The following is a 22500-nucleotide window of genomic DNA, read 5'->3' on the forward strand; positions in this document are numbered from 1 at the left end:
GCTTGAAAAGGAAAATGGCCATAAAATAGGGCTTATTTAGAATAGGCCACGACACCGAATTACAGGAATTCAAATCAGTGAAAGGAACTTTGTAACCAGGGATCAAATGTGGCATACAGGTGAAACTTGATGTGAGTGAATATCTAGTGTTTTGAAACCATTATAATGCAGATGAATTTGGAAGTAACTGTAGATCGTTCGTAAGTTTAACGAACCTCAGGTAAAAAAGAATAATAACTGAATTGACGAACATTTAAATGGAATTTTTTTTTTCGTCTATCGTTGCGAGAGTGTGAAGTTACTTGCAGCACTGAAGTTGTCGAATTTCTTTGTTGGCTCACTTTTTTTGCAAGGCCATTTTTATAACGAAGATTTCTCATGTTATGCTTCGACTGCAGTTAATTTATACTCATTAAAATTAGTGCAATCGTAAAATTATCAAAAATCAATTACTGCCTAGGCAGCTGGATTCGAAATGACGATCAGGATTGTAGAAGAGGAAAGATCCAATATCCAGGAGGAGTTTTGAGAAAATATTGACGAGAACGAGGAGCTATATTCTAGGGACGATCTTTTTCAAGTCCTTTTTCTACTCTCCTACCATTTATTTTCATTTGGACCAAATAACTTGTCAGAGTGCTAGATTTCATAATTCTCTCAGATTTTTTTGTCTTGTTAAATGTGTTATCGTTGTCTAACATATCATTAACACATATGCTCTCTCTCTCTCTCTCTCTCTCTCTCTCTCTCTCTCTCTCTCTGGAACAAATCTAATGAAAACATCTTGAAAATAATTGAAGAAGTTCCAAATAAAATCCAAGTGGTCAAGAGACTCATAAAGAAAATATACATAAACCAACATATTCCGACAAAGAAAATGAATAAGGTGAATCTTGTGAATATCCTAATTGATGCATTAGGAAAAAGAATGCCAAAAGCATGCAAACTGTGTAAGGTTTGGTATAGCATAGTCAATCCACAAAACCTAATCAGAAAATGTGCTGCATGCAACATTCCGACCCATCCACAGTGTGCTGAGGTAATACAAGATTTGAGAAAAGATACAAGAATTTTTTGTTCAACATGTCTATCATGGATAGACAATGTTATTAAATCAAGATTGAATGTACAAATAGTTGAGGATGAAGAAGAAGAGGAAGAGGAAGAAGAAGAAGAAAAAGAAGAAGAGGAAAACGGAAGAGAAGTAAACAAAAATGAAATGACAGAAAAAAATAAGGAAAACAAAGAACAAGATAAAAGTATGGATGCAGAGATACTCATTGATACTACATATGAGGCAATAAAGCAGCATACCTACGAAGAAATAAATTACGATATGACAACAGAAAAGCAAATCCCGAAGAGGCTCTACCCAGATCTACACAATGACGGGAAAGAGGAAAAAATAGACAAGAAAGACAAAATCTGCAACCTTTTGAAAAGAGGGAATTGCAGATTTGGAGAAAGATGTTACTACAAACATCCTAAGATATGTCAAAACTATGAAATATATGGTAAATGTGCATACTTAGATGGATATGGGGATGATTGCAGAGATCTGCATCCAAAAATATGTAAAAACCTAAAAGAAGGAAAAGGATGTAAGTTCGACAAAAAATGCAAATATATGCACCCTGTAGCCATGAATCATAATCAAATAAATAACCAACCAAGTAATAAAATCCAAAATAAGAAAGAAACAAATAAAGAGAGAAATCAAGAATATCAGGTAAAAGAGAAAAGCAAACCACCAATGAGATATGCAGAGGTGTCAGCAAAAAATTTCAAAGCATCAGCTCCGAAATTCTACTCAAGAGATAATAACTGTATTTATTATGCAAGAGGATATTGCAGAAACGGAGAAAATTGCAGATTCAGACACAAAATGAATAATTATGATGAAGGAAGATCAAATATTATGGAAAAGTTGGATTTTTTAATGTCAGAATTTCTGGAAATGAAAAAAATAAAGAACAACATACCAGAACAGGAAAGAGACATGGGAAAATCCTTATTACTACCAGTATTAAATGAAGGAGAAAACACGCAAACCATCATAGTGATGAATGTGCAGGGTTTAGTTACGAGTAACTCAAAAAGAAAAATAGAGTACTAGAAGAACTAACCCAAAATGAAAAGAAAATAGATATAATGAATATAAGTGAAACCTGGTATTCCCAAGAGACTGGGAATGATGATCAAATAAAAGGGTTCCAAACTTATAGATCAGATAGAAAAAATAGGAATCAAGGGGGAACCGCAATATATGGGAAAGACAAAAAACAAGGAAAAATATATGAGAAATATAGTAACTCAGAATGTGAACTAATAGCGTAGAATTTGAATCTGAAAAATTGATGAACATAGTAATATATAGACCTCCTAATACTAAAGAGTTTGACTTAATAATTGAAAAATTGGATGATATATGTAGAAATCACAAGGACTGGACTATTCTCCTATCTGGTGACTTCAACTTTCCTTTCGTAGAATGGAAAGAACGAATAGGAGATTGTGGTTGTACTTATACATATAAAAAAGAGAGTAATAGTAGTGCAGAAGATAAGAGGCAATTTGAAAAGCTATTAGATATGCTACTAGAATACAACATTCAACAAATAAATCACCTGCCAACAAGAAAGGAAAATACTTTAGACCTAGTATTTGTGAACGAGATGAATTATGTTAAAGAAATAATAGTTTATAATGCGAGTATTTCAGACCATAATGTCATAGAATTAACAGTTCATTCCAAAGCAAGTGAAAATAGAGATAAGCAAGAAATGAAAAAGTGGGAAGGATATGGAAAATACAACTTCTACAGTAAAAATATAAAATGGTCAGAAATTAATGAAGAATTAAACAAAGATTGGGATAACATTTTCGTAAGTGATGACATAAGGGTAAATACGGAGATATTATATAAAATATTGGAGAAAATAGTGGAAAAATATATACCGAAGAAGAAAAGTAAACATCATTCATGCATACCAAGAGACAGAAGGATCTTGTTCCAGAAAATCAGAAAGTGGAAAAAAGGTCTTGCAAAAGAAAAAAATGCATGGAAAGTTATAGAACTAAAAAGTAAGATAGAAAATGCAGAACAAAAGATTATACAATCAAAAGAAAATGAAAAACGGGACTTGGAAGAAAAAACCCTATTAAATATCAAGCAAAACCCCAAACTATTATACTCATAATGCGAAGAAGATGAATAAAAGAAGAATAGAAATAGGCCTTCTGAGAATTGAAGGGAGATTAACGAATGAAAAAAAAGGAAATTTGCAACATACTGGCAGAACGATATAAGAGAGAATTCACCCCTAGAATAGATAATGAAGATAATGATATAGAAGTAAGGGAAGAAAATAGTGAATATTTAGCTGACATAGAAATTAATGAAGCTGATATTGTGCAGGCAATTAATGAAATTAAAAATGGAGCTGCTGCAGGGCCGGATGGAGTCCCTGCTATTTTGTTGAAGAAAGTAGTTCATTCTATCGCAAAGCCACTTGCAATATTATTAAGACAAAGTGTAGATACAGGCAAGATTTATGATGAGCACAAATTAGCATATATCACCCCTACTTTCAAAAGTGGATCAAGACTAGAGGCAAGTAATTATAGGCCTGTGAGTCTAACATCACATATTATGAAAGTGTATGAAAGGGTAATGAAGAAAAATATTATGAAACATTTAATAAAAAATAATTTGTTTAATATAGGACAACACGGTTTCGTACCGGAAAAAGTACACAAACCCAACTGTTAGTCCACCGTGAGAACATATTCAAAAATATGAAAAGCGGAAATGAAACAGATGTGGTTTATCTAGACTTTGCAAAAGCTTCTGACAAAGTAGACCATAATATATTAGCAAAGAAAATTAGAAAAACACAATATCGTAGATAAAGTAGGAAGATGGTTAAAAGAATTTTTACACAACAGAAAAACAGATAGTTATTGCAAACGATGAGAAATCGGATGAAACCAAGGTAATATCCGGTGTGCCACAAGGTACGGTGCTAGCTGCAATATTGTCTGTTATTATGATTGAAGACATAGACAGTAATGTTAAGGATTCGGTAGTGAGTAGTTTCGCTGATGACACAAGAATAAGTAGAGAAATTACTTGTGATGAAGATAGGAACGCTCTACAAAGAGACCTTAACAAAGTATATGATTGGGCAGAGGTAAATAGGATGGTATTTAACTCTGATAAATTTGAATCAATAAATTATGGAGACAGAGAAGGAAAGCTATATGCATATAGGGGACCTAATAATGAGGCAATCACAAATAAGGAAGCAGTTAAAGACCTTGGTGTGATGATGAATAGGAACATGTTATGCAATGATCAAATAGCAATTCTGTTGGCAAAATGTAAAGCAAAAATGGGAATGTTGTTACGGCACTTCAAAACAAGAAAAGCTGAACACATGATTATGCTTTATAAAACATATGTTCGTAGTCCACTTGAATATTGCAATATGATATGGTACCCACACTATCAAAAGGATATTGCACAAATAGAGAGTGTACAAAGGTCCTTTACAGCTAGAATAGAAGAAGTTAAGGACCTAGACTACTGGGAAAGACTACAATCCTTAAAATTATATAGTCTAGAAAGGAGAAGAGAACGCTACATGATAATTCAGGCATGGAAACAGATAGAAGGAATAACAGAAAATATCATGGAACTAAAAATATCAGAAAGAGCAAGCAGAGGTAGATTAATAGTGCCCAAAACTATACCAGGAAAAATAAGGAAAGCACACAGGACATTAATCCACTACGCACCAGCATCGATAATGCAGCGTCTATTCAATGCGTTGCCAGCTCATCTGAGGAATATATCAGGAGTGAGCGTAGATGTGTTTAAGAATAAGCTCGACAAATATCTAAACTGCATCCCAGACCATCCAAGATTGGAAGATGCAAAAATATACCGGAAGATGTACTAGCAACTCTCTGGTAGACATTAGAGGCGCCTCACACTGAGGGACCTGGGGCAACCCGAACGAACTGTAAGGTCTGTAAGGTAAGGTCTCTCTCTTTCTCTCTCAATTTAAGAAGTTTCATCGTTCTGGCTTTTCTGCGGCTCTAAACAATAACTTTTCTTTTGCCAACAAAAATGACTGCATTCTCAAAAAAAAAAAAAAAAACACACACACACACAGAAAAACAGAGCACTATATATTGTTTTCCACTGTACGCACACACGCAGAAACACATAGCTTTTCCAATTTCGAACGCAAGTGTAGGTGAAGCTAGGCACGGGAAAAAGGCCCTCTTCTTTACTCCGAATTTTCGTGTTACATTTTTGGGGACACTTTTATATTTCAGCTGGAAGGGTTTTCCTGTTACAGTGATAAGATTTGCGTATATTTTATTTCTTCTTCTTTTGCCACTGACGAGTGTTTCTGACGTAAACGAAAGGGCTTTGACTATCATAACAAACATTTTTACAAACACTTGTAGAGATTTAATATTTGACTCTATGTAAACAGATCCCATTTCTTTAAACGACGAAATGTTATCAACTGATGTGTATATATATATATATATATATATATATATATATATATATATATGATATTTATATATATATATATATATATATATGTGTGTGTGTGTTGTGTGTGTGTCTGTGTGTGTGCATGTATGTATGTATGTATGTACATATATATTACATTCGCATTTTTTTTACATGATATGAATAAGAACGTCTGAAACTACTTTAAACATTATGTAAAAAAAATGCTCTGACTTTAACGTTTTAGCTTTATATTCTTTCTCTTTGTATTCCTTTGATTGACCTCCATTAATTTGGGAAAAAAACACTTAAAATTCCAAGGTTAATAATTTCGTGCACCTCTAGAACAAAATGCATGGTTGATGGCCACAAAACCTCCTGATACCACCAGAGATTGGGAGACTTTCGCACCACACAAAGCCGAGGATTATTCTTTTTATATTTCTGGATTACGACGGAAAAGTCGAGAGATTGCCAATAAATCAAAAAGTAAATTATCGTCGCTCCCTTCCTCAGGTGGGTTAAAATCCCGTTTATGTGAGCCCTTTGTCTTGGAAAATAATCCATTAAACTTATGTGTAATTCCAGTTTACTGCTTCTGGAATGTTGCAGTAGAACGTAGTTTTCTTTAGTAGCGTTAACAGTCTAATATATATACACACACACACACACACACACACACACACACACACATATATATATATATATATATATATATATATATATATATATATATATATATATATATATATATATATATATATATATATATATATATATATATATCTATATATATATATATATATATATATATATATATATATATATATATATATATATATATATATATAGATAGGCAGGAGAAGGGCGCAGGAACATATACACATCCATTTGATACATTTATTGTCAACGCGTTTCTTGACCCATGGTCACATCATCAGGACATCTATATAAAAAGGAATCCGAGCAAATAATTAAAAGAAACCAATATATAAAGCATAAGAAAACTTAAAATGGAAACTAAGTTGAACTTAAATACTGAATCACACTTAAATACATTTACACATTAAAAACCAAGCTTAAAATGATCCTTAAAAAACTAAACTTAATAAAAGAAAAAATAAAGGTAAAAACGAACTTAAAATGAAGAGCAAGGCGCACCTCTCAAAATGACAGAGACAAACGCACTAAAAGAATACACAAGAACAGAAAAAGAAGGCGGACAAATATATATATAAAAAAAAAACAAGCTAGTTATGCTATGAACAGGGGAACAGCCGATGATTGGCAATTTAACGAAGGTACAATTCTCTTTATTAGCAGACTTTCCAAGAGAAGCAGTTCTCCAGGTTCCTTGACTTGGCCAATTATTTTAAAGTTGTCATATTTGATCGATGTCTTGCAACTTCTAGCGTGCGATCTTATATTGGAAAGTTCGGGATTAGACAATCTGCAGCCCGTACGATAACTCACGCCCATGTGAGAATCGGCCCTGACCTTGAGGAGACGCCGAGTCGAACCAACGTAATTCCCGGAACTACATCCGGGGCACTTGTACTCGTATACGACGCCCGACGTCATCAAAGGACAGAGCCGATCCTTGAAGGGAAACAAAGAAGGGAAACAAAGGGCGTCGTATACGAGTACAAGTGCCCCGGATGTAGTTCCGGGAATTACGTTGGTTCGACTCGGCGTCTCCTCAAGGTCAGGGCCGATTCTCACATGGGCGTGAGTTATCGTACGGGCTGCAGATTGTCTAATCCCGAACTTTCCAATATAAGATCGCACGCTAGAAGTTGCAAGACATCGATCAAATATGACAACTTTAAAATAATTGGCCAAGTCAAGGAACCTGGAGAACTGCTTCTCTTGGAAAGTCTGCTAATAAAGAGAATTGTACCTTCGTTAAATTGCCAATCATCGGCTGTTCCCCTGTTCATAGCATAACTAGCTTGTTTTTTTTTTATATATATATTTGTCCGCCTTCTTTTTCTGTTCTTGTGTATTCTTTTAGTGCGTTTGTCTCTGTCATTTTGAGAGGTGCGCCTTGCTCTTCATTTTAAGTTCGTTTTTACCTTTATTTTTTCTTTTATTAAGTTTAGTTTGTTTTTTAAGGATCATTTTAAGCTTGGTTTTTAATGTGTAAATGTATTTAAGTGATTCAGTATTTAAGTTCAACTTAGTTTTCCATTTTAAGTTTTCTTATGCTTTATATATGTTTCTTTTAATTATGTGCTCGGATTCCTTTTTATATAGATGTCCTGATGATGTGACCATGGGTCAAGAAACGCGTTGACAATAAATGTATCAAATGGATGTGTATATGTTCCTGCGCCCTTCTCCTGCCTACTATAGTACCCTTTGATGTGTGGATTATATATATATATATATATATATATATATATATATATATATATATATATATATATATATATATATATAAACCTCTAGCGTAACTGAATACGAAGTTCATAGAAGAAAAGACACTGCTGTAAGTTATACTTCATAATTATAAAATAGTGTCTTATGCGCAAAACTGGAAAAGAATACAACACCAAAAGTACATCTCCTTTTTGTTAATATCATAACCAGATTTTTCAGATATATACGTGATTGCATATGTATAATGTTAAATAAACAAACACTCTAAATCCCACATATGATGAAAAATGCACGAGGGACCTGCAGGAGAAAATTGAATTAAAATATATCATATTACGGTAAAGAAAGAAAGACATCACGGTCCTAGTTGGTCTGGAAGGTGAAGATGAGTCTCCAGAAAAGAATAATAAGGAAACTGTAAAACCTGCAACGTACAGCACATTTCCAGGAAGATGGTTTCTATAAAGAAGACAAAGAAGATGAGCTGACGTACAGAGGAAAAGAGCTTTATGTTCCTTGGGCGGAGTGACAAAAGAAGATGGTGTCAGAAACGAATACTTCAGAGGACTACTAAAGCTGACGAAAATATTAGCAAATATAAGATCCGGTGCCAAGAAGGCACTCTGGTGGAATGGGAAGAAAGAAGGAGGTTCTTCGTCAAACAATCCTTGATAAACAAGTTAAATGATGAAAGTGAAAAAAGTTAAGATATGTAGACAGGACGGACATTAATTCGTCGTTAAAGTAGATCTGGGACAAGGATGCAGTATGTCTCCAAGAGTAAGCAATATCTGAGTGGATGAAGTGGCATCAGAAAAGAAATATCAGATGTAGGTGGAAAATTGGGTCATGCAATACGTGAGAAATTGGCGATGCCTGCAGTTGACAGCTTTGATCTGGGATAGTGAGAAACAACTGCAGAAACAACAAACAGAAAATTAGTAAATATTTACAATAAGAGGAAAATGAACCTTTCCCTTTTTCTCACGGTTACTCGTCTTCTTCCCTTCACTTGAGATGGTAATTTCCTTAGCATTGTAGTAGGTTTTCTGTGAATTTTAAATGCATGTTGGTTATAAGGATGAGTCTTTTTATTATGTTCTATGTATATCAATCCTTTTTACTGCCGTAATGATGAGACTGGACCCCGAAACGTTACTTAATAAAGCCTTTTAATTTACCAGAAGACATAAATTAATATTATATATATATATATATATATATATATATATTATATATATATATATATATATATATATATATATCATTCGAGCTACAAATGTCCTTAATATCTAATTCGCTCTACCTCGGAATTGATATATTTTCATATATGTACAGAAGGGAAATTTTTAGTTGATAATAATTTCGTCCCCCCAAGGGATCGAACCACCGTCCAGTGGACGGGAAACGATATCAGGAACGGACAGTGACGCTACTGAGTCGGCCAGCAGAGGCTATAAGTTTCATTTCGATTTTGACCATTACAAGTCGCTGTCGATCTCGGCGTTTTCGTAATTAGAATCGATATGAAACCCCCTCAACTATGCTAGCCGATTCAAGCGTTTGACCCATCTCGCCTTGTTATGAATACTTATCGCATCACTGTGATTCATATAAAGCATTCGAGCTACAAATGTCCTTTAATATCTAATTTGCTCTACCTCGGAATTGATATATTTTCATATATGTACCTAAGGGGAATATTTAGTTGATAATAATTTCGTTTCCCGTCCACTGCACTGTGGTTCGATCCCATGGGGGGACGAAATTATCAACTAAAAATTCCCCTTTGGCACATATATGAAAATATATCAATTACGAGGTAGAGCGAATTAGATATTAAAGGACATTAGTAGCTCGAATGATTTATATGAATCACGGTGATGCGATAAGTATTCATAACAAGGCTATGTGGGTCAAACGCTCGAATCGGCTAGCATGGTTGAGGGGGTTTCATATCGATTCTAATTACGAAAACGCCGAGATCGACGGCGACTTGTAATGGTCAGAATCGATATGAAACTTATAGCCTCTCTGCTGGCCGACTCGGTAGCGTCACTGTCCGTTCCTGATTTTGTTTCCCGTCCACTGGACGGTGTTTCGATCCCATGGGGGGACGAAATTATTATCAACTAAAAATTCCCCTTCGGTATATATATATGCAGATATATCAATTCCGAGGTAGAGCGAATTAGATATTAAAGGACATTTGTAGCTCGAATGATTTATATGAATCACGGTGATGTGATAAGTATTCATATATATATATATATATATATATATATATATATATATATATATATATATATATATATATATATATATATATGATATATATATACGATGTATATATATATATATATATATATATATATATATATATATATATATATATATATATATATATATATATATATATATATATACATATTTCCGAAGGGAGAGAGATCTAGCCCATGCACTCGAACCAATTGACGTAACAGAGAAAAGAACTAATGGCTAATGATGCCTAATTTGGTATCCGGAGCCAGGGCGAGGCAGAGGTAAATAGAACATCATTAAAGCAAACGAGAGTAATTCGTCTCTTTGAGATATCATTCGGTGGGTCTTTTTTTCTCTCTTTTCTCTTGTTTTCGTGGTGGTTTAGTTAGGTCAAATATCACCTTCGCCAACAGATGAATGTGTAAGATTCATTTCTTTTAGATTCCAAACTTTACTTTTTTTTTTTTTTTTTTTGTTTGCTTATCTGAGAAATTACAGGTTAGGTTTAAGTAGACTTTTGTATAATAACAAACAGAGGAATGAAAGAAATATTTTGTAGGATAATGAATTTAAGACGATACTCGTGATTCCGTGAATAAAGCCTATGGCGAGAGAGAGAGAGAGAGAGAGAATCTTCATGGGGTACATAACATTTTCCAAAATCTCCCGTCCCTCTCTTGGAATTTCCTTACTCTCACTGTTCTCTAAAGTTTTAATAACCCATAGACACAGGAAAAAATCTTATACACCCCCAACATCGTTTCGCTTATGGTAATAAAGGGCAACATTAAAAATAATGGTTTTGAGAAATTCCAACTAATTTGGTCAACATTTCTAAACTTGTTTAAAATATTTTTTTCTTTTTTAGAAACTTCAAATCACGCTTGGTTGAGGGAAGAAAGGAATCGAATCTTTATATTTTTGGTTTAGTTAACAAATCAAAAACTGGTTTCTAAATATCTAGATGTCCAACTCTCAACAAATCTTACCACTCTTGTTAGACACACAAACCTCCATCCTCAATATATCGAATTACGTAACAATATTCTACCTCCTTTTTTTTTTATCAAAATTCAGAAAAGTAACATGTCAAAACTTATGCTTATGGATTCGTCACCAAATCGATGTCTAGCAACGGAAACTTTCTTTCACGTTCTCCGATTTTGAATTCCCAACTGAACTGCTTTGGATATAAGTGAATTGAATGCGCATTCTGTTGATTCCATCAGGGAATCCCATGTAACAGAGCATCGTAACAGCAACGCCGTATCCGTTCATCAATACCATCGTAATTGAATCAATGTAAATCATTGTGATACTCTCAACTTGTAAGCTTTGGAAACTGAATAACACTGCTACAATTTTGTTGCCGTTTAAGTCTTTTCATTTCGGTATTAAATCGTCACTCGTGATATAGATCAATGATAAAATTTTGTAGGAGATGTAATAATTTGGGTCAAGGGAAACTTATACATTGCATTGTTATACACCGTTTCCCTCTCTTTTATCTTATTTTTGCTATGCTTTCTTTATCCAACTTGCTAAAAATGTGCGAATACCATTTAATAATTCTTATTCTGTTCGAGTCAATTTTAACATAATTTCATTCTAGAGATGATAATACAGTAAGGTCTCATTGTTTATAATGATGTTTCATAAATAACAGTAATGTAAAAATTTTCACCGCGACAAATATGGCAAGAGTTTTCTTCATTTAATTACCTATAATTTTCAACCTAGTTTGGGTAAAAATCCACACTCGCCTTACTTTCTCTTTGCATCAGTTATATAGTTTGATACAGGACATGAGCTGTAGGTACAAAGTTTTTGTAAAATCTGAAAGAATTGCATTTAGCAAAAGTAAGGTAATAAGCGTTAATGGAAACCATCAAACTAGATTGGTTATCTCTTCAACAGGCTTAAAGCAGCTGATGAGTTTCTGTTGAAGAACCAGTAGGAATGTATGACCAGACTGTTGCACCAAAAATTCTCTACTGAAACGAAAGGGACAGCTTGAATTAGAAAGGACAGAGAGAAAGGTGGAAGTTGTTGAGATGAACCGTTTGCGTTGTGGAGGTCGTCAAAGGAGTTGAAAGGGATAAATGCCCGAAGCTTAATGGTCGTTGCCTTGTTAGGATTTAGACACATTCCCTGAGGTTTTCCTTCCTTTTTATTTACGGTTCCAACGATTACAAAATGTTTTCAGTGAGGAATACTCAAACATTGTGGCTTTATGAGTGAAGGTCAGTCATCCTTCTTTTTCTTTGTGGACACCTTTCTGATTTTCAGAAGTACAACTGATATATTGGCCTTTAATTATTTATTGATGCAATACCTAAAATCTGAGAGATTAGTAGATTTTACGAGTTCCATCATGAAGCATTTTATGATTCGAAGTATACTGATACTAATGAATGAAACTAAAATGCAGAATATGACAACCAATTTTGGCCTCTTCGTGACCCGTTCAATTTCCGTCGCAATTCCAGCTGGGGATCTCCTCGATTGTCTCGTTATCATTTGTGGAATCTCGTTTGTCATAGAAATACCTCACCCTTTTGACGTTTCTCAGCCGTCTAACTCATGAAGTGGCTAATGTTGTGGAATTTCCGGCACAGAAGATCAACAACGTTACTCCTCATGCATAATAGGTGTTAAGACCCCCTTCAGGGAAAAGGCCCTTGGTAACGGTCGTCGGAGAGCCTAATGTTACACTTACGTCATAAAATAATTTTACTGAGGGATTCTAAATCGTCCCTGCGTCCCTGAGAGGAAAGGCTTAAGGCTTATAGAGAGATCAAGGATGCGGCAGATAATATCATAAGTTCTATTAAAAACGAGATGTAGAGGCACGACACTTGTGAAACCATTTTCTAGAGATAGGATTAAAAACGAATATTTCTCCTGGAAAAGTACAACGCGTACATTCACAAAGCACAGTAGATATTTAACTCTTTGAGAAATCTGCCAATAGAAGTATTATATTTTCCTTAGTTTAAAGATTGAATCTAAAGGCTGAATGCATTTCCTTAGACGTGAAAAGACATATTTCAAAAATCAAATCGCCAGGATTCCTCATGATATATAAGGATTTTAAACCCTTAAACCTTCCTGGGGGATTTGATTACGATCTTGGCATGCAGTGCATCACCCAGTCGGGATAAAACAGCGGCTGTGATAGATTTGACTGGTTAATCCCACCAATCTCCTCAGGACTAATCCTGCACCTGAGTCTCAGGTGAAATCCTTTGATTTACATCCCCTCTGTTATTCGTGAGGTTTTTCACTCTCCATATTATATGACCTAGGATAAAACACGTCAGTATTATATCCAAGTAAAGGAAAATGGATTCCAATGTCACTCGAGATTATTTTTACAAATGTATACCGATATTCGTGTAATTCCTATTGTTGTTCTTTATTTCCTAATTTGATATGTTAAGAGTAACACTAGAATCACTAACATTCTAATGTTAAGTCCATCTTTCAGATTGGAAACTGCTTTTGGTGCCTACATTGAATGAAACACGCCCTGCCAATCAGATGAGAGAAAACGTCTGTGTCATCAAAGGCAGAAGTGAACAGCTTTGTGGTTCAAATTCATCTACGTTCATGAATTTAGAGGTAAGTTTCAATGACCGAAGATAACAGAATTACCTGAGGAATTGGGGAAACAAATGGGAATTTGTCAAACTAGTTCCAGCCTACTTATAATAATCAATTTGAAATGCTTATCTGTTTTAAAGTGTCGCATTCCTGAGATGACTGTAGAACCAAATTGATGGCCACGGTTGACGTTCACTGGGAGTTTGAATACCTCGCATTCTTGGGCGGGGACAGTTTCAACGGTCTATAGTTTTATCAGTGAAGTGACGTCTGGTCTTGAAGTCTTTTGAATATTGATCTTACCTTACTTACCAATACTGTCGCACTTTTCCCCTCCCGTTATATATATCACCTCCGAATCTCTTATAAGTTTTTTTTCCCTCACTTCTGATGCCTTTCCATTTGATTTTTCTTGTTTAATTAATAGACTGGGTGATTTCAATCGTTGCTGATTAAATTAAGTATGAGTTTAGTTTCACAAACTTCCTTTTGATTTTGATTAATTCCAATAAAAACTCGTGAAAACCAAATAAAAAAAAAACAGTTATAAATAATCCAGAATGCGAATATAAAACCTTGCAACGCCATTGCAAAACCACCATTATGTTTATTCATATCTGAGCTTTGTGCTCTCAGGTTGAGTTCTTGATTTGGTATATTCATCAATCCTGATGCAAATATCTCTTTAAAAAACATTGTATTTGGCTTTATATTTGTGTAAAAGTAAAGGAAAACTGTTAAAAACAATATTTATTTCATGGATCTCATTCATGAACAGTCAGTCTTATTGGACTGTATCAGGCTTCAAGTTAAATTCGATTTTCTTATTTTTCCTTTTTCCAGGTTTCGATAATCTTAATAAGTTTTCTCTCGTAGTCCATCATAGGAAACGTCCGTGCACTGCATGACTGGAAACTAACCCAAAGCCTAGAAATATACGCAAAATGAGTTCGTGGTTCTGGGCGAGCGCGTCCAATTAAATTCTTTCCAGTGAACGTAATCATTATTTTGTTTTTTCCTTTTCAAACCACCACGCACTGTCATTTGAAAGCGGGTCCTCAACAACATTGGAAAAATAACAACAGTTTTAAATGGACACGTTTAATGCAAACTGACACAGCTGCAATAATATTTCCAGGTATTCGGAGACATTTTTCTATTGCATCGCATTACGCGCTGCTTCTGCTTCAGCGTTCATGGGCTCTTCGTATGTCTTTTTTTTTTAAATTGGTCTCATTTCCTCTTACATCGATTCAATAATTCAGTTGTATGTTTGCCTTTTTTCGAATCAACCGTCTTTATCGATAATAGATTATCTTTATCTTTATATCATTATCATACCAACATGGCCCCCTCCCTCTCTCTCTCTCTCTCTCTCTCTCTCTCTTCTCTCTCTTTGCTTCTCATTCTCGCAAGCATGAAAACACAAAAATCCAGATTAGCTTAGGAGCGAATATTATTTGCTTATGTAGTGAATATGAACAGTCAGTGGCAGTAGCCTATGTTTTTTGCTCGTTCAGTTTTATCTGTTACTTCCTAAATTTTGCTATGATAATTTCTGGTTTAGCATTCTAGGCTTTCATATCTCTGCAAGTATTCATATTTAATACGGTTAAATATAATTAAAATTTTTAATTCATTCAATTTTAATTACTCTAATTAGTACCTTCTTGGTATTTTTATGGCCAATGTATGTGTATTTTGTATATTTCTTTTTTTATCTCAACTGAAATATTTTTTTTTGTCTTTCGCATGCATCCTATGTGATTATATAAATATCAAATTGCATTAGTTTCTCTCATTGTAATTTCCAAGCTTATTGGTGAACATAATGCAACAATGTATAAAAAATATTACTGTTCAGTAACGGATTGTAACGCTAGCAAAGTAAGTCTATCTTTTGATTAAAAATACAAGTTCCTGTTTGATTTGTTTGTCTGGCCATGTCCTATGTTGTGTTTATTTACAGTGATAACTATTTATTTTTCTAGATATGTACAAACTTGTAAGTAAATCTAAAACGATGATTTTATCTATAACTTTTGTTTCGAAACATTTGGTCATATAGATCACCCGTTGCATAAACAAGAAACCTAGGAAGCATATGACAATACACAAAGCACTACATCCAACAGCAAATACAGACTTTACATATCCAAAAAGAAGGAGGAAGAGGGCTAGGGCTACTAAGCATAGAGGCTGCATCAACAATGAGAGCAGAACATTAGGGCAATATCTGAAAAAAAAAGTGAAGATGAGTGATCAAGCGTGCAAGGGAAGGTCTGACAAAAATAGACGAAGATCCAGTAATAAAAACAGAACGGAAGAATGACACAACAAACCAATGCATGGACAATACGTGAGACAGACTAAAGAACTGGTCACCGACGAAACATGGCAATGGCTGCAGAGAGGCAGAACGCAAGAAAGAAACAGAAGGAATGTTAACAGCGGCACAAGACCAGGCCCTAAAAACAAGATATGTCCAAAGAACGATAGGTAGAAATAACATAAACCACAGCAAGTGAATGTCCAGCACATGTGCACACAACCAATACAAAAAGTGGCATGATTTAGTAGCAAAATCCCTCCACTTGAGCCTGTGCAAGAAACGCCAGCTAACTTGTAGTAATGAGTGATAGAAAACAATCAAGCAAAGATCCTCTGGGACTATGGTATCAGAACATATAAGGTGTTACTTGCAAAAAGACCAGACATGATGTTGATTGACAACATCAGGAAGAAAGCATCACTCATTGATGTCGCAATAGCATGGGACAACAAAGTAGATGAGAAAGAAAGAAAAAATTTAAAAGTATCAAGATCTGAATATAGATATAAAAAGGATTTGGGATATGCCAGTAGAAATTGTACCTATAATCATAAGAACACTAGGCACGGTCCCAAGATCTCTAGAAAGGTATTAGGAAAAACTGGATGCTGAAGTAGGTCCAGGACTCATGCAGAAGAATGTGGTGTTAGAAACAGCGCACATAGTGAGAAAAGTGATGGACTCCTATGGAGGCATGATGCAACCCGGAACCCCACACTATGATAAAAAAAAAAAAAAAGTCGAATAGAGTAACTGCGAAAGACCCCCTAAAATGGGAGGGAAGGGCAAATGAAAACAAATTACTTAGGAAAACCATTATATGTTACCATAGCTAAGAAAAGACTGGGAAACCTATTTGGAACCAATTATCTACATATTTGTTCCTTCCTCTTACTTGTAACTGAAAATCTTTTTTCTAGTAATGGGATTACTATAAACGAGCGGGATTGAACAAAAGATGAGAAATTTAAGATATATTAACACTTTCCAAACATATTTGTTCTATCTTTAGCAATGAACTCATGCAGAACCTCTGCATTTAGAAGGATAGAGCTCCAAAATGCATTTTCAGCTTTCAGGAAATGCAGGGAGCCAAGTGTAATTTAAAGTAGTATATGTCATCACAATCCCCACCTGACGATTCCAAATACTTCTTATTTCAGGAAAGTTGAACAAATCCATAGAAATCGTGCTACAATTTTCTACAATTTTCTCTTCTCGCAACAGCGTCAAAGCTGATTTTCATGCAATTTTGGCTCTCCGGCAACTAAAATGCTCCATTTTGTTAAAACGTATATTATTATGATCCCCATTTCGGTTCGATTCCAATGATACCTTATTAGTGCATTTCGGTTAGAGTGTAGGAGGAGTTGAACCCACACGTAGGCTTTCTTTATCATTGTTCGGATGGAGAAACGTAAACTGATCTTAAGGCATGCTTAAGAAACATTAATACTCCTGCAATTACGATATCCGATATCTTGATGCTTTCTTCAGCACCAAAAGGAAGGGCAAAACATTCCATACCCATGATCAAAGAACAGCATAGACTTCGCTGGCTTTAAGAGCTTTATGGTTCCATTACAGACCTCATATTTCAGTGATTGGATATCGTCGGATTTTCATTTTTTTGTTTTTATGTTCATAATTTTAATGAAGAAACCATCTTCATACGAAAACTTTCTAATAAGACTCCAAATTATAAAAGATACCAGTCCTGGAGAAACTGCGATTCATTTTTGAAGAGCCAAGAGAATTAAGTTAATGAAGTATCCTGCTGTTTATGAAAGCCTCATTACGTCTCATCAGACCGAATGCTTATTTCCTTCTCTGCAAGAGCTTTGATCTTCTTTGCAATATAATTGGGAGGAAAATTTGAAAAGGAGGTTTAGGATCTGGGAAGATTTGTGAAGATTTAATCCACGCTGTGGATGTAAAATTAAGTCTTCATTGATAATGCATGATTGCACTTTACATCTATTTTACGTAATTACTCACTTCACAGCGATAAGTCATATTTGCTTCTCATAATAAATGCAAATATAGTTTTCTTGTTTACATATATCTGTAATATTTGTTTTTCACTTTCGATTTAGTAATTTCCCAAACAGCTGAATTTGTGAATATTTCTTTTTAATTTACAGTATGTAATAATTTGTAATTAACATTCTGAATAGTTTCAGAAATAAAATTTACAGGTTTTACTGGTCAGTCTTTTATTATAGTAATAATAATCGTGATTTAAAAATGATTTTTTTTGCTGATATCTCAATCGAGTTTCGTTCTGAATATTAGGGAATTCGCTATATTTTTTATATCATGTTTTATATTTCATTATACGAAATAGGCATTTCTTAAACATATCCCATTCATATATTTACTGTCTTTTAAGGCGTTTGGTACATTTTTCGGGACATTACAGTAAATATTTGACATCTCTATGAATGGTGAAACGTTATTTTCATTACCGAGTTTGATAAATGATTAGTGAAAGACACTTTATGCCTATTGTTATTTGAAAATGGCTACTACTGTTGCGTCGCCCAGACCTTGGCTTACCTGTCAAGGTTGGCAGACATCAAGTATAACCCTCACTAACAGGTAGTCGTGAGGTATTGACATCGCTGAATCATGCTGTTGTAAATATCTTTTCAACAACATGCTGTATCAAACACGTATTAGATCTCAGCAGTCAACCAGCATACTTTGAGCATCCTGTGAATGAAGTGCTCCTCACGTTGATGCCTCCTGGGAGCAACCTAGTACAAAACACGTTTCCTAACGTTACCTTACCTAGCAATCAGGCACAAACACACTAAATATGACACTGAACTCTGAATTGTTTCCTTTGAAAGCTCTCATTTATTCTTCACTCACTAGATAAAGTGTGGTCCTCACATTAATACCCTGGCGGCTAATGGACTGAATACATCAATGCCTACGAATAACAAAGCCACCAATGAACGAGTTTTTAGACATGGTTTTCTCTCTCTCTCAAGAGCATTAAAAGATTGTTTCTAAAGCTTGGTATAGATATAACCTTGGCTCTAGAATTTCCCACTTATAAACAACCATGAACAGGTTAAAGTATAAATGATGTTATTAGATGAAAGCGTGATTGTGACTACCGTGAATATAAATGTATGTTTCTCTTATCGATGACTGAGCCACATATCTTAGTTCTGAAGAGTGGCATATCAGCTTTGCCTCTGGAATGTCTTGGGCTCAACAAAAATAGGCACATTTTGTCTTTGATGCTTTCCCTAACTCTCTATTCATCTGCAATGCATGCTGGCTTCACTTGCAGGTTAAAAGGATCACCTAGAAAGAAGTCCATCAGTCCTCATCATGGTGCGTTCCTTAATACCCCACTGAGGGACACGTCGGCAAGGTCATCCTTGGATGAGCTCTAGTCCTTTCACAACCTACCAGAACAGTAACTATCCAAGCAGATAATAAACTATGAACGCAGACAGTAAACTATAGAAGAATTACTTGATCGTGGTGATTTGGCTGAGCCATCTGCCAACTAATATCACACCGCCAGCCATTGTAGAAAATAAGCCTATGGCATGTGGATGAGTTGTTGAAGACCTCCAAAACTTCATAGCACACAACCCTGCCATCTGTGAGAAGACAATAATGCCAACAAGGCAATGCCATACATAAGCGTCCATGCAAGCCCTGCATAAATGGTGCACCAGCTGACTGCAGGCCCTCAGCCACCTGTACTGCGCATCTATTACCTTCAATTCAGAAGAGCACCCAGGAACTGTTCCCATACTGCAGGTGGAGAAACATAATCTCTGTAGCAGCCCTAAGAAGTAATCATAGCCACAACAACACCTCTGGATGTTTTCCCCATCAAATTTTACATCAACAGCTACACTTCTGACCCTTTCTTCACCACTCCACGCATTCAAGAATCCTGATCAATCATAGCACCTTTGTAAAGACTGCAGACCACTATACCATCAAAAGAAATCTGACCACTAACTATTTCCGGAATAGCAGACTATCAGGTTAACGTAAATTATTTTATTAATATACATTTAAATCAGCCTTGTCCTAATTTTAAGTATATTACTATTAAGGATTTTGTTATGTATATCTTTAGTGTCAATTGAAGTGTTTGGTGATAGTTTCGCGCCTCCTCCCCGCTTGTTTATTTGTTGTTAACTATCGTACTAACGATTGTTGTCTTTTGTTTATTTTTTCCAGTATTGACGAACGCCTTTGGGGTGAGACTGATGTCTGGAGGTCAGCGCTCTGCGAGAGTTAGTTCGGGTCTTGACAAGCTCTCACCAGTACTGTTTCCCGTCGCAGCATTTATTTTGATTTGGAGGACGACATTAGATACTTACCTTTTGGACCACGCACTTGGATATTTCCCTCACGGATTCTGAAAGACGCATACATACGTCTGTTGAGTGTGTTCCTGGATCACGGCTTTTCCTCGCGCAGGTGTTGTTGTCACCTGCGACCTTCACACTGCTATTGAGAGTTTAGCAGATGCTCTGTCATCTGCGACGGCTGTTTCTGCCCCTTTTTCCCGTCTGAGGATTTTGACGGGAAAACCAGTGTCGTCGCTGTATCCCGGCACTGGATTCTGGATTTACCTGCCGTGTCATCCTCGTCCAGCTGTTATACGGGAGAGAGAGCTACTTGACTCGTGAGGTGGCTTGTAGGGAGGCTGTCGCCAGGTAAGACGTATTATAGTTCCTCGTGTATCGGGAAATGTCTTGCCCTTCAGTACCTGGCGCACATTATTTGCCCTTCCGTTAGTAGCTTGATGGACTGATCACGGCCCTGAGTTCTACTCCTCTTTCGATACTTCACTTGAGGTGAAGTCATAAGCCCTTGACAATTTTGATTATTTATGAATATATATATATATATATATATATATATATATATATATTTATATTATATATATATATATATATATATATATATAAATATGTGTGTGTGTGTGTGTGTGTGTGTGTGTGTATGATTACATGTATATGTTGTCACGTTTGATTCTGGGTTGGTATTAGTGAACGGATTTCCACATTGTTTAGCTTGTGTTATAGGTAGGAATATTAATGTTTTTCCTTTTTTTCATCTCCTACTTCTTTCTACCTTATTATTATTAGGATATTAATATTTTGGCTAGCCTTATTTGAATCCTACTCGTTTTATATTAAGTATGTTTCCTCTCTTAGAATTTTCTCTGGTTTAGGGCATAGTGTTGTAGCTTTAGGTTATCTTGCGAGATCCAGAGAACCAGGTATTTGTTCTCTTGATTAAATATTCTTGTAATTAAGTGTATTTAACTTCACAAGGTTGATTTAAATAATTTCTTAGTTTGTAATAGATATTGTTAAGTTTTCTTGAGTTTCTGTTTCTGTTTTCCTTAATACTGAGGTACATTTACTGACTGCAATCCTAGTGAATATAAAGACCTAATAGAACCTGTATTGCAACCTGGGAGGTTGTAACACAGACATTACATCTAACCTCAGAGGGGTAATAATCTCCTCAAAGTTTGAACTACTGAAGGGGCAGTTTTCAAGTTCCAGTCCACTATAATGATATCCTGAAAAGGGAAATCATCATGCTCTATGGAACATATACCTTAAATTACTCAACATTTCGCCTCTATGATTCATGCGCTAAATTGCAGAAACTGATGGACACGCTGGGAGACCTTCCCTACTGCATCTGCTAAGTTGATGACGTACTCATATTCCTCAGAAACCAAGAACACCACCACCAACAAGACAGAAAGAACAATGTCATGCCTCCTATGTGACAATGACTAAATCATCTGTCCCAACAAATGCATCAGTGGCCCCTCAATTAAGTTCTTGGCCATCACATTTCCGAGAATGTTGAATGGCATGTACCCTTCAAGGCGATAGCTACCTGGTTTATATCTGACCCTGAAAAGAATAAGAGCTCCATGAAATCAGTGAGTTCAGCCTGTGATTTATCTAACAAAGCCCCCTAACCACTTGTCTTCACTATTTCATAAAGTATTCCATCCAGTGATATCTTTCTTCTTCTTCTTCTGATATTGTTATTGATCCACTCCACCTTTCGACGTTTACTTACCTGTTCTTGCACCCATAGATATTTAATTTCTGATTATGTGGTCCACATAACCCCTGCACAACTCCCTTTGTCACAGCAATTAGCCTGATTGTTAAACTACTCTTACTTTTGCATTCATGTCACCAACAACAATTCTCATGTTATTTATCGATATTTGATCTATACCTCTTTGTAGTTATGTATAAAATTGATATTTTATTCCTTTGTTGAGTTCATTGGTTAGTTCAGAGCACAGTATGATACTCATATTGCACTGTGTTCCCTTGGATGTTGCTAGACTAAT

This window comes from Macrobrachium nipponense, chromosome 13, assembly GCF_015104395.2.
Source record: "Macrobrachium nipponense isolate FS-2020 chromosome 13, ASM1510439v2, whole genome shotgun sequence".
NCBI classification, from domain to species: Eukaryota; Metazoa; Arthropoda; class Malacostraca; order Decapoda; family Palaemonidae; genus Macrobrachium; species Macrobrachium nipponense.